At 43.4% G+C, this 14,025-nt stretch overlaps 1 non-coding gene across 1 annotated transcript; it reads left to right on the top strand.

Annotated features, from left to right (window-relative positions):
* The first annotated feature begins 331 nt into the window (after nt 1-331).
* LOC138517221 (U1 spliceosomal RNA) lies at nt 332-496 on the top strand. The gene has a single exon (XR_011282433.1). It is a non-coding gene; the product is annotated as a U1 spliceosomal RNA (small nuclear RNA).
* The last annotated feature ends 13,529 nt before the right edge of the window (nt 497-14,025 follow it).

The raw sequence follows: 14,025 nt of genomic DNA, 5'->3' as shown, positions 1-14,025 counted from the left end.
GCTACTGTGGTGGTGGTCCTGTGACAAGCAGTGGATTCCCGTGGTGGTTATGATTTGTGCATGGATGCTTGTCCTGTGTAGTGATTTGCTGCAGACATTTACATTGTGCATACTCACAGCATGTTGCTGGATTGTGTTACGGAGGGTGAGGACTGATGATGGGTGGTGGGCATGTTGTGGGATCTGGGGTGGTAGGAAGTTCGGAATGATGTGCTTGGTGTGCAGCTTCCATCATTGCTAAGGGGATTGGTTGTCATGTTCAGTTTGGGATGCTTTGGGCACAGTGTATTGGGATGTGGACATTGTGCAGTCACCACAACAATGACACCATATACTAACCTGGCAGGGGAGACACCATGATCACTAAGGTGTTTCTCCCAGGGTGAGGCTTATCCATTGCACACCGGATGTACAGACCCCTGCGATGTCCCCAAAATGCGGGATACTCGACTGCATAATTTCTCGTAGTGGGGGACTGCGTTCGCGCTTTCCCCAAAAAAAACAAAAAAAAAACAAACAATGACACCATGGTGGTATGTGCATCTCTCTCCCCATTACACTGCCATGTGCCTGTCATGCAATTTACCAGGCAGCCAGGTATGTCGTCCTGCATGTTGCTCCATGTAGCATGGTAGTGTGGAGTTGCACAGGACCATTGAGTCATGAGTTGATCCGGGAAATCGGGCACAACAATGTGTGATGATCTTGCTGGAGTCACATACCATCTGTACATTGATGGAGTGATATAGCTTACGGTTGCGGTACACCGCCTCCATTGTATGCAGGACCACCAATTCCACATGGGTGCAGTCAAGTGCACCAATACAATTTGGCGTGCATGGAAGCCAACTTTCATGTCAAATATCTCCTGGACAGTCCGTGATAGGGATATGTAGTTCCTTGAGTGCTTCAGGAGGGCATCCAGCACTTGGTTCAGCATTCGAGAAAATAAGGGTTGTGATATGCCATGCAGCTGCCCCACTGTGTGCTGGTAGGTGCCTGTGGCCAGGAAGTGGTGCACAGACACTACCTTTAGTAGAGGTGGGATGGTGGTGTGTATTTCAATCAGGCTGACAATGTTGTTGTGTATCATGTCCACAATGGTGGTGATGGTGTCCCGGTCCAGATGGTACAGGGTGTGGATCTGCTCAGGGATTAGGTTGAATGAACTGGCTCTGATCCAAGGGATTGGGGGATGCCTGCGTGGTACCACTGGCTGTGCACTGGTGGGGCTTGCTGGGCCTGTCTTACCCTCCTTCCCCTCCTGTGTCTCCTCTCTGGTGCCTGTTGTTTTTGTTGTTGTTGCTGCAATGCAAGCTTGTCCTCCAGCCCCAGTATTGCTACTACAAGTGGAATCATTTTGGTGTGGAAAGGGGTGTGGTGTGTGGGTGTGCTCCTTTTGTGCTGGAAAAGACTCCATTGCCTCCACCTGTGCTGATTGTGTGCACCTGTGGCAGTTGGGAACACAGCACATAGCTGTTTGCGGGTGGTTCGCGATGCCGGTATTGCCGGCATCCCGGTATCCCTTATAACCGCCTTCATGATGCTGGTATTTGCATGTTCGCTTGACTTGTGATGTCCTCCTGTTAGCGGCATCCCGGTATTGCCGGACCAAAGGGCCGCGTGCCCGCGCGTATTCCGGTAGGGGGGAGCACAGTATCAGCGGTGCCGCTAATACCGGGTTCTTGAGTCGGAATAGCCCGGAGTGGCATGCGGTGCCGGTAATCCCTTACCGGCATTGTTTTTCCATTACCTCCAACCTCGTAATGAGGCCCCATGTGTGCTTTCCTCAATATTACTGTGTGCTCCCATGATATGATATGTTATTTCTAAATACCCAGAGGTTTCTAAACGGTGAATGGGGCTCGAACCTGTGGTGCTCCGTGTTGTCTTGCTTCCAAGGCAAGCACATTACCCTTGAGCTATCCTCCCGAGACTCATGTATGGTCCAATATTTACACAGGTCCTACACAGTATGTGTTTCATAACGGATAATAGTTGATTGTATCAAGGTGAATCCATAGGCATGACAAGACACAGATATGCATGTGCATGTAGCACTTTACAGGGATGGCTTAGGGGACAGGCACAGACAAATGTTGAAATGGGAAATAGTGTGTAACCTTGAGTGTACCTGCCTTATGACACCCTCAGGAGGTGTGGATGTGGTCATCTGCAGAATTCAGGGAAGTGTGTGCAGCAGGGCCAGTGCATGATTGTGGGAGATATATGTGGGGTGGTTGGATGTTAGCAAGATATCAGTGGGCATATCTAGAACATCTTCCTGTGGAGGCAGGGTAACAGAGAGCCTATGTTGCCCAGTGGGAGACAAGTGGATTTGGGATGGGCTCCAGTACCCAGAAGACGCTTTAAGTTGCTTTTAGATGGGTTTGATCTAGCAGCACACAACAGTATGCATAGTAGTGCACTGGATCATCCTTGAGGATCTGCACGACCAGACAAAATGACCTGGTATCTCTGGATACAGCTTACGGTAGTTTGCAGGGCCAAACCTGCATTTTGTAAGGAATAACGAACCCTGTACTTTTTGGTGCAGTGGGAATGAGGTTGAAAACCTTAACCATGCAGTTCACAGTCTGATGTGGATTGAGTCACAGCAAATGGTGCTTTGGTCCTCATTGTCATGCAGGGTATTCTGTGTGGGCAGGGTGTTGTTTCGCAAATATTCCGTTTCGAAGAAGGCATGGGGTTGATCTGCAGAGCAGCAGGTGGAGTAAAATTTACACAGGATTCAAGGCATTCATTGGGCCTCATTACACGGTAGGCGGTGAGCCATGGCTCTATTAGCGCCATGGCTCATGCCGGTAAAATACCAGCACCGCCTTGGCGGAAAGGGGATTTACCGCCCCATTCCAAGGTTGGAGGGGCGGTAAATCCCCTTTCTGCCATTGCCCTTCCCCATTCCCATTTCTGCCCCATAGGGCTCTATGGGAATGGGGAAGGCGCTAATTACGGCACCGCAATTTTGCAAAAAGCAGGCGTTAAATCCCCCAACCCGCAAAGGGACCTCATAGTAAGGCGGTAAGGATTTACTGGTACCGGTATTTTACCGGTACCGGTAAATCCTTACCGCCATCCGTGTAATGAGGCCCATTGTATTTGTTGTGTGAGTGTGTTAAATGCAAGGGGCATGAGAATGCACCACATAGTTCTCAGGATCTACACAGTACAATGACTTGTCGATCATTTTATCAAACTACACTTCTACAAATTATAATATAAACATTTTATGTTGACTATGTGTCACTGAATGTCAGATATTATGGACTGATTAGTCTCTGGCCCTCATTACAACACTGACGGTAACCCATGGCGCTATTAGCACGCCAATGTTCAATGGGGAATTACCACCCCATTCCAAGGTTGGCGGGGCGGTAATTCCCCATTGAACATTGGCCCTTCCCCATTCCCATTTTTGCCCCATAGGGCTCAATGGGACTGGGGAAGGCGGTAATTACGGTACCGCAAATTGCGGTACCGTAATTACCTCGAAGGTCCCTTTGCGGGTCCCTACTTTAACGGCTCAGGTCGGGTCCCGCAAAGGGACCTCGTAATTAGGCGCGAAGGGGTTAACGGCACAGCAGCCTTTTACGGCGTCGTTAACCCCTTAGCGCCAGGGTCGTAATGACCCCCTATGTGTTCTTTTTAAATGAGAGAAATCCCAAGAATTCCAGACACATTTAAGTCATTTCCTTAATATGTATTTGGTCTTTTCCACACAGATTATTCCTTCAGTAAAGTCGACCGGCTGCAAGTTGTTGAATAGATCTCTTCTTTCACAGCCATTACGAGCTGTAAATGTTTCAAAAGAATGCGGGTGCTAGGAAACCACAGCATCTGCATTAAAACAAGAACATTGCAGGCTTGTTTGAGACCTCTCAGGAATAAAAGAAATTAAGCCTCATAAAAACTCTATGCAATCAAATTAATTAGCTGTGAAGAGAACGCCATGCATCCTCTGGATTTTATGGCATGACAAAGCAATTTCTTTAAACAGCCTGTTACGATCAAATTAAAGAAAAACATTTATTTGGAAGAGATTTGTGGGTACACAGGATTATGGGTATGAACATTTGTGTGACAAAATTCAGTTGTTGCTACAAATAAGGGTCTACCGAGATAAATTCCTGGTAACTGCAGGTCCTCCTGAGCCCACCACCATCAGGTGAGCCCTACCAGCTCATTGCCCTACATGCAAAGCATTACTACCCCTGCAATGAAATGAACATATAATCTGATGCCACATTTATAGCAACATGTCATCCACGGAATAATTGCTTTGCCAAGCAAGTCAACTCAACAATTTAATCCCATTAAATTTGCACAGAAGATAAACAATGTCTTACAGGTTTTCAGAGCTACATACCCACTCATCCCTGCAAAATACACCAGATACCCATGATCTAATTGCCGATGACGAGTGTTGCTTTATACCCCTCGTTGACAGCTTGAGATAAGACAATTGAGTCCAAGAAAGGCTGCAGATTTGAAGTATGTTAAATTGACTTTAGTAGTGTCTTTAAATTTACAGACCCAGCACACAATATCTTCCTATAGAATGCTTGAGGGTTTGCCTAGCATCCCCTGAGCCAAAACACTCATATACCAGTCACATGTTACCCTTTCCTACTTATAATGGCTGGTGGCAGTGGTTTAGATCAAACTAGCATGATTTTTCCTGACCGCGGACAACGGTAGCTAAAAATCGGGTCAGCCATGTTTTTCAATATGGCGCGCAAGATCTATCTGTAAAAACAGATTCCGGTCAACTTTTTTTGCCATTTCTTTTAGGAAAGGTCCTTCTCGTATTTGTCTCTGCGCGCCAATCAGGTTTTGTCCCTTTGTTTGTTGGCCTTTGGCAGGCTTCAGTGCTGAAGCCCTCCTCTGGCGCCCGAGTGTCTGGGGTGGACAGGATGTGAGTGAGGTGCCCGAAACTCCCTGTGCTTAGTCTCCTAGGAGACCTGAATACACTCTGGCGTGATTGGCCTGCTGGCTGTCCGGCAAGGACAGCCACCCTGCTGTGTGAGTGACAGCCAGGATGCAATGAATGGGGAAAACTGTTTAAAAGCAGCTCTCTGGGTCTTGGAAAGAAGAGTCAACCACTGGAATGAAAGAACCAAAGACGAGCTGAAGGAAGAGGACTGCAGCAACTCCTGGATGACCGGCGAAGCCCTGCTGCAGGTCCGAATTGCCTGAAACTCCATTGACAGAGAAGCCCTTCAAGGTTAACTTCTTCCCTTGAGTTTGGTTGGAACAACCAACTCACAAGCCACCTGGACATTGTCCCCACCCTGGTGGAATTTTCTTCAGTGTGGTGTTGAAAACCGGATAGCCAGTGGGAAGGAAACCAGTTTGTGGACTTTAAGGCACTCACACCTTAAACCAACGTTTTGCCAAGCTTATGGCCTCTTCCCTGGGCAATGCAGGAACCTTCCGACATCCTCCTTCTTGTCCCCACGACTGAAGCTTCAGGAACAGCGAGGTCTGCTCGAACTGCCAGGAAAATGCCACAGCTACAGCTCTTCTTCACTTTAAAGGTACTGTGGAAACTCGGTCCAGAAATCTTTTCAGCCACGGTAAAAGTTTGTGAAAATTTCCCGACTTCGAAGGCTTGTCCTTCTCTAAACATTCATCTAACTTTTCGTCTGACCAAATTCTTCTATGATCCATGGCACAGATTTAACTGTTCAATGCCAGAACTGTGCTATCCTATACAAAGACTCTGAACCATTGACTTTGGCCCAGGACTATGAATTGAATTGCTGGTTGTAGTTAACTGAAACCCCTTGCACTGCCTATGAAAATATTTGTGCTATTGATTCTTATAACAATCTCTTTTTACCCCTTTTTAAAAGTAACTGAAGTGCCATTTTGCCCCCACTTCAGGGGAGCTGAACTTGTTCAGTAACTTATTGGTTGTGTATTTGTGGTATATTGGTGTATGATATTGAGCTGCTCTTGCTAGTGTAATGTTTTCAAACTGACTGTGTAAATAAATGTATATGCTTTTACCAAGAAACCTTGAGTAAGTGTACGTTTGAACCACTGTTTTTGTTGTGTCCTTTGTGTAACTTGTTCTACTGCTCACTCAACTCTGCTCAGCCACTGCTACCACCTTACTGTGTAGTACAGCCTTGTACCAAATGTGAAATTGTACTGACTCTTGTAGTCCTTATTACATGTAGTGTTCCCAAAGTGTACTGCATGGGATTCTGCCTAACACCATTCAAAACCCTCTGAAATTTACTCTTCACTTAAATCGATTTTTTTCCCAATGTACTAGCAATATTTACAGATAAGGTAAAGTAAGAAATTGATTTGCTCAAGATCACACACTTTAAGTGAAGAAGATTTAATATGAGCTTTGTCTGCAATTTAGACCTCTGACTGACCATATAGCTTCTCAGGTCCAGCTATTAAAATATGTTATAAACCAATCTGACCAACACATAAATCCTAGTCGAAGTTCATTAAGTAAATGGAGTATGATTGTTGGTATGATTGTGGGCAACATTCACCATCCAGTATACAAATAATGAAAAATGAATTAATTTACAACTAATCATACTCCCCATGTTTCTGCAACTTAAATGTAAAGCTTTAAGAATAACCAAACATGCAACTTCAATTATACACTATGTGAAGCAAATTCCAAGGTCCACAGGAAAGAAACGCCTTTTTGGCCATGACATTGTGGAAATATATTAGGCAGTTTGAAATGTGACAAAGGTTATTTTCCATAGTCTTCTGTTGGAGCTGTATGGGGGCTTTGAAAGGCAAAATTCACCATCGGCTTACTCACTCCATATCTACTCCTCCTGGAACATCCTATAGAGAACCAAACCACACCGTTACATGTTTTTAACACTCACCTTACAATCATGGACTGTGAGAAGGAAGATGAATTCACTTTACATGAGCTAACTAGCATGTAACATGTTTAGAATAGGCCAATGACGTTTTGTAGCTATGGAAGCACATATACTGTAACTCACACCAGCCAATAACTGTGAAGTACGTTGTAACAAATTGTTGCTTTTTGCCTTCTGTAACCATGATAAAACCATGCATTCACTCTATTAGAAGGTGACTGTCTGCTAGATATTTCCATGCCTTTGTAGGTATAATACATTTTTGTTTTTCTCATGTCTCATGCATCACTTTGTTTGGCTGTTTTGCTTTTGATTCCTATTATTAATACTAAAAGGGACTTGCCATACAGCTTCATACCTCTTGCATCTAGTAATAATTTGACAAGCCTGCCATTTGCACCAGAGATATCTTATGTGTATCTCTTGCCAAACACCACTGACCTTAGGAATGCAGCGAGAACATTGTGGGACTATGTGCACCATCATAACGCAAACTACACTGCTTTCTAAACATCATCTATCATCTATACTGCAAGAGGCATTGAAACATCTAAAGAATTAAGCACAGCCAATCTCCTAACACTCCTACAAAATGGCCACCATTAATTATTGGTGGTGTTCTGTAGGCTTCTGCCAAATACAGTTATATCCAGACAACTCTGCTAGCACAAACGAGCTACTCGATTATGATCTAATATCCTGCTCAAGAAGAAATTAACCTGTCCTGTAGAACCAGGGCCATCATATCACAATTGTGTAGAATTCAAATTACTCCAAAAGGAGTTGCTTTAGGCATGCCTTAGGAATCCTGCCAGTGGCTATACTATTCAAAATCTACTTTGCTCAACAGATAATCCAATAGGCACTAACTGGAATTCCAGATGCACACCGACAACAATCAGATCCACATGTGGAGAACTCTCAAGTTTGCCCCACTACATGCATGATTATGTCACCCAGCTAAGATGTTATTATTTGCTTTCTGGAACTTGGAGTTTTCCTTTCACAAATCCTAGAATGCAAAGAAATAAACAGGCCTGGATAACCTACTCTCACAAAATGTGGACATTAGATCGTTCTGCATTTTTCTTGAACATGAAAACCATGAATTCCTGATAACAGTACATTTCCCTTTAACAAAATCATGTACGCCTTGAAAATTAAACTATCATCGCCAATGGTTTGACCAAGTTTACAATTGAAGGAATGAAAGCAACCTCAGCTTTAGCTGCACCAAAACAGAGGACTCTGTATGCTGGAGATGTGGAAGAAATTAATGTATTTGGCAGCATACAAGTTGCTCATTCTCTACTGGCTCACAACAGGATTCTTATTCCTGCGGTAGCAGCCCTGTAGTTATAGTTAAGTTTCTCAATCAATAGGAAGAGCACTTTTTGGGCATCTCATATTTTTTTACCCCAAAATTAGTGTTTTTTTCCCATAGATGCAATGTAAAAAGTATTTGCTCATGCCTACAGCCCAAACCACTTGACGGATTGTCACCAAATTTGCATCTGGAGCGGCGCCAGTGTGCTCTCGAAAGCGTGCTTTTGTAAATTTTTTGTAAATCCGGTCAATGGTGTTTTTAAAAACGAAAATAAAGTAGGTTAAAAAAAATTGTGACATCTGGGTTTGGTCCACGGACCCACTCCCCTCTTCGGTCCACGGACAGGCCTCCGATTTGGTCCAGAGGGTGATGTGATGTTTGCAGACATCGTGCGCACCCGCTGATTGGATGGTGAAAATCGTGAGACGCATCAGATTTTTGGAAACGCCCCCATGTTGGATTTGCAGACAGCGGCCGCTGTCCACAGACAGCACAGTAAAAACATATTAAAAACACCACATTGCATTTGTCAAACTTATCAAACAATCTCTGGGAAGGTGAGGGGTGATGAGGATGGGATGGAATATGGCTTTAAAAAGCCAAATAAATGGTGTTCTTCTTCCCCGATGTCTGCGAACAGTCCAGGTCAGTTCTGTGATGTACGGGAATATCTTAGATGTTTGGGGCCATCTATGCTTATTTGTGCATTACAGGGTCGATGAAAATCAATTTTTGGATGGCTAATAACTGTGGCGCCACTCAATAAAACTGCATGAAATTTGGAATTTCATTTAATATCTTATTCTGAATGGTTTTGCAAAATGTGGTGCTGCTTTGACAAGAGGGAACCCAAATGGAGGGGGAGTCCCAAAATATTGGAAAGACTTATAAATGTGGTGTAATTTGATGAATTTACACAAAAGTTTGCAGAAAGATTGTAGATGTAGATATAAATGTTTTTACAAAGTTTGCTGGGATTTTGTCAGAGGGGGCAAAATTCGAGGGGGTTCTCAACCTTTTTAAATGGCTCATAACTTTGTTGACGTTTGATGAATGTGGACAAAAGTTTTCAGAAAAATTATAGAGCCAACCTTGAATGTTTGTGCAAAGTCTGAATGGATTTGATCACTTGGGGGCTCCCTTTTATGACTATTGTATATACTAACATTTGGACACTTTTGAACAAATGAAACATGGGAGGATTTCCAGCAAGTAAGAGCATTGGCAAGGACCTGAAAGCATGGTTTTGCAAATGTGTCTGTTGTTTTTGTTGACAAGTGTCACAATATAGGTACAAAAAATAGTGATAGACCTTTGGTGACTGAGGTATAGCCTGTGGCCATGGGCAGTGGTCAGATTATCTCGGTCATAGCATAAGGTCATGACCTGGACAATCTGGCTACTGGCCATGACAACGAGGGACGACCAATGGGGTTAAAGTGGTCATATCCATCAGGGACCGGCTATGTGGTAAGGTTTTTCGAAATTGTGATAGGTTTGAAAGGGAAAAAAATGTGCTTGTGGGTACAGTTTGAAGTGATTGATGGGATTGCAGCAAACATGCGCAAGGAGGGTCAGCAAGAACTGGAAAGCATGGTTTTGCAAATATGTCCTGTGTTTTTTTAAGTATAACTAGTAAGTACAAAACACAGTGTCTGGGCAATGGGCCTGGCATTCAGAAAGGAGAAATGTGTACTGTAATTTTGTTATTGGGGCATGAAGCATGGCCAAGGTGGTAGGTTTGAATGGGAAAAAATATTCTGCTTCCGGTTACAGCCTGAATTGGTGGACTAGATTACAACAAACTTGCACGACGAGCCTTAGCAAGGACATGCAGGCATATTTCTGGAAACATCGCTCATGTTTTATTTTTCCAAAGTGTAAGAATGTAAGTAGAAAAACTACTGATATACATTTGGTGTCTGGCTAGTGGCCTGGCACTCTGATTTGCTTATTGGGGAATGTGGCATGGTCAAAGCCTATGCCCCATGGATTTGGAGACTGGCCATTGGTTACATTATTATGGTCTAGTGGACACTGAACTAGGATGCAGGGTAGGTGCAGTGAATAATAGGGGAGGTTTGGTTCGGCTGGCATCATGGTGGATCATTTTGCCATAGGCAATTGAACGATAATTTCCATCCCCAGCATGAGCTGCTGATAACGACACACGTAAGTATGTGTTGCAAAAAATATTTTTCTTAAAGGAGCTTTATAGTTCTTTAATATATGTGAAAAGAGGAATTATTAATAACGTATATACAGTGATGTAGCCTCATTAAACATTTTCACTTATAAAATTCCATTACATTAACAGAAAAAACTTTGTTAAAGGGATGGTATGGTTAAGATGTATCCCACTCTTGCGACTCCTCTGCTCCAGTAGTTACCCAGTGGCATCCCACCTTGGCATACCTTAGCATATACCTCCTGGGTTCTCATGAGCACTTGCCCATCCATACTGCCTCTTCTATTTATGCACTTCTCTCACTGCACAATGCATATGTGCATTTATAGGAGCATTGTGTGCAATATTTGTTGGATAAGTAAGGGAAATGTAGATGGAAAAGATTTGTAAAAGATTGTTAAGTGGTGGTTGGTGTGTGGAAGCTAAATATCGTCATAGCATTCTCTCTTTGCCTTCTTCAGGCCGCCCTGGAAATGGAAGAGGGGCTCTGTACAGAGCCTCACATTCCCTTTCCATGGTGGCCATCTTGGAAAAGGAAATGGCACACACGTCATGCTGTAGGAAGAAAAAGTCCTATTTTGTTTCACCCCGGGTTATCGCTTTGGCAACCAGGGGCCCGATTCTGAAGTTGGTGGTAATTACCGAAAATGTCATAAAAAGGGTTAACAACATTTTCGGTAAATACACCCTATTCTGAAGTTGGCGCAATCTTCCGAAGTCGGAATGATTGTGCCACTTTAGGAAATATTGGTGCCGGTTGCAAGGAAGGGCTGGAAACCGACCTAGCAACCGGCACTCTCATTAATTCTGCCTTTGCATGGTTATTCTTGTGGCACTCCTCCATTTTCGTAAGTGCTTGAAATTGGCGCTGACCTACGGTACACAATTGGTGCCATTCGGAGGAGTGCCACAAGAAGCAGTTGTTTGTTTGTGACAGGTGGGTCTGATATACTATTTGTGTGTATGCTACCATACTTGCCAACATGTGTGACCAAAAAGATGTAGGATTTTTCGAGTTTCAAATATAATACTTTGCATAACAATTACATCACAGGTAATCACACAAAACATACATTGTTGGCACCACTGGAGAATTCTAAAATACACAACCCAATCAAACAGCACAACATGGAAAGATGTTCAAATGTTTAAAATGTATAATTATGAGCGGTAAATTAACACAGAACTTATTTACCTAACTTCACAGAAGGAAATCGCACAGAGCTGATAGGCAACGTTTGCTGCTGCTCTGTAGCAGCAGCATGGGCAATACATATTTATTCCTGTAGTGCAAGATGAATAACTGAACAACATGGAGACTGATAACCTCCCCAGTCTGATATGCAGATGATGTGTGATGCAGAATAATGCTTTAAAAGATGTAAAAATGCATGAATGTATGTTTATAACCTGTGTGCGAATTTAAATAAAGTTGTAAAAAAAAGATGTAAAAACGCAGGCTGCCACAACTGTCACTCCGAACTTGCAGGGCTCCAGGCAGCATGTGCTTTTGTTTTGATCTCGGCAGCAGTTTCATTAACGATTTCCTCGTTATTTAACACTGTCGCGCTTTGCGATGATGCCCAGGCCTACTTCAGAATAGCAGTGGTGCCTGGGTGTCAAGAAATGGTGCAGTGAATTGTGCTATTTAGCACGCTCCCTGTGCCATGATGAAAATCGGGCCCCAGGGGTGCTAATCGCCTTTATCCCCCATTGCAGGGGCTAGAATGGCGGATAATGGTCCGGAGCCTTTGTTATCCGCCATCACTTCGCTTGGGCTGATAACTTGGGCTGGTGGGCCATTATGAATGCCACATTATTCCCATTAGCATAACATGCTAATGGAAATGTTGGAAAATCTTATTGAGTCTGTGTAATTTACTGAGAAATTTAAAGCACATGGAGTCTATAAGATCATTAACTGTGAAATGTGGTTTAAGGTAGGGGGCAGTGCTTCCCATGCTCCTTGATTACAGCTCCAAAAGCACTTTAAAATTGCTCCCCCCTGCAGAGTAGTGTGTTGCAGTATATGCACAGAGGACTGTTGTCTTTGAAAGATATGTATCAACAGCCTCTTTTATTTCTTGCAAGGTAGTTGGTAGGATTTTGTGTCCCACATACCTAGGCTGAGTGGTTACAGTATTGGTTGAGGAAGATGAGGTGGAGGAAGAAAGCCTACTACTTGCTAAGAAAGAAATAACCTTTCTGAGAGCATCATAGTGGTGGGATTTGGTGTGGCGGCGTATGGAGGTGATCCCGTAGGAGTTTGTCCAGGTAGTCCGCGACTGAGTACTTAGTGCATTTCACTTTGATATCTTTAAACCTTGGTACATTCTCTCAGGGTGCTGAAGGTAGGCACTTCCTCTACCTCATCTTCTTGGTCCTCGTCATTGTCTTTTGAAGTATTACACCTTTTTTGTTGTTTAGGCCCTTCAGTATGTGCTCTTTACTCGATTGTTAATGGATAATGAGTAAGGATAGGTGTTGATCTGTGCAAGGGTACATTTTGGGCTTAAAAGTTACTAGATCAGTTAAAAAATGCAGTTCCGAACTGCCCGCGAAGCATGGACCGAATCGCTAAGTGCAGACGCATTCCTGAACACATCAGGCCACACATGAGAGGTCACGTGAGACTATCTGGAAAGTCTGCGATGATGTCAGATGTTCGCAGACGTCGACAAACACAAAAACACTGGAAAAGGTTGCCAAAAGTGTATAGAAGTATTAAAAATAATGCTATAAGGTGGAAAATGGCAGAGTTTTAAGGTGAAACTTTGTAAATTGGACACAAATGTTGCTATATTAGGGTACGTATATTAGTAAGTTTTAGGAAATTAGCATGCACTGGTAAAAACCCATGAAATTCACTGAAAAATCTTTGTTAAAGGGACATTATGGTTATAAGTAAAACTGGAAAACCTCAGAAATTCGCCGGTTGTGGTAAGCTAAGCAACCATATCTCACTCCACCACAGTGCACTGCCTAGACTAATACCCAGGACATCAAAGATGACATCACAAATGTCATTGATGTAGAGTAATTTAGGTTAATTTGAGTTGATTTATTTTGCATTTAGAGGAATATGCATACATGCCAAAGTGCTGATTGCTATTTGAAAAAACGCACATCCAAATATGGCTGTTTCTTTAAATTGGAAGTGTTTTCTTTTATTGTTATAAGTTTGAGAATACAAATGTTAGAGTTAAAAGAAAAGGACTAGATGTGCATCACTTGAACGACACGGTTCTTGTTGGAATGTACGTGGCAGGGTGGGCACGCTTGGTCCTTGGATTGGTCAGGCACGGGGGAAGGGTGGCGGGGATGCCTGGTCATCATTTTGAATTGTTCCCCTGCTCTCCTTCAGCCATCCTTGGAGACGCTCATTGTTCTTAGCTTCTTAGATTCACAATGCCTGCCAGAAGGTCAAAGAAGCATTAATTTAGATCCCAGAGGTCACACAGAGCATGATGACATTCCTGTGTTTTTCGTGCTTATCCCAAAGAGAACTTCAGCATTGACGGGCGGAACTGCTGGCACTGATATCAACAAAAAGAGGGGTAGTGGTGCCTCGTGGATTGGCCCTATTAGGTTTGAATTATTTAAAGCAATTACCTGGT

The sequence above is a fragment of the Ambystoma mexicanum genome, chromosome 6q (genome assembly GCF_040938575.1).
Source record: "Ambystoma mexicanum isolate Mex_15411 chromosome 6q, UKY_AmexF1_1, whole genome shotgun sequence".
Classification (NCBI taxonomy): Eukaryota; Metazoa; Chordata; class Amphibia; order Caudata; family Ambystomatidae; genus Ambystoma; species Ambystoma mexicanum.
This window is presented reverse-complemented; position numbering and strand designations above follow the sequence as displayed.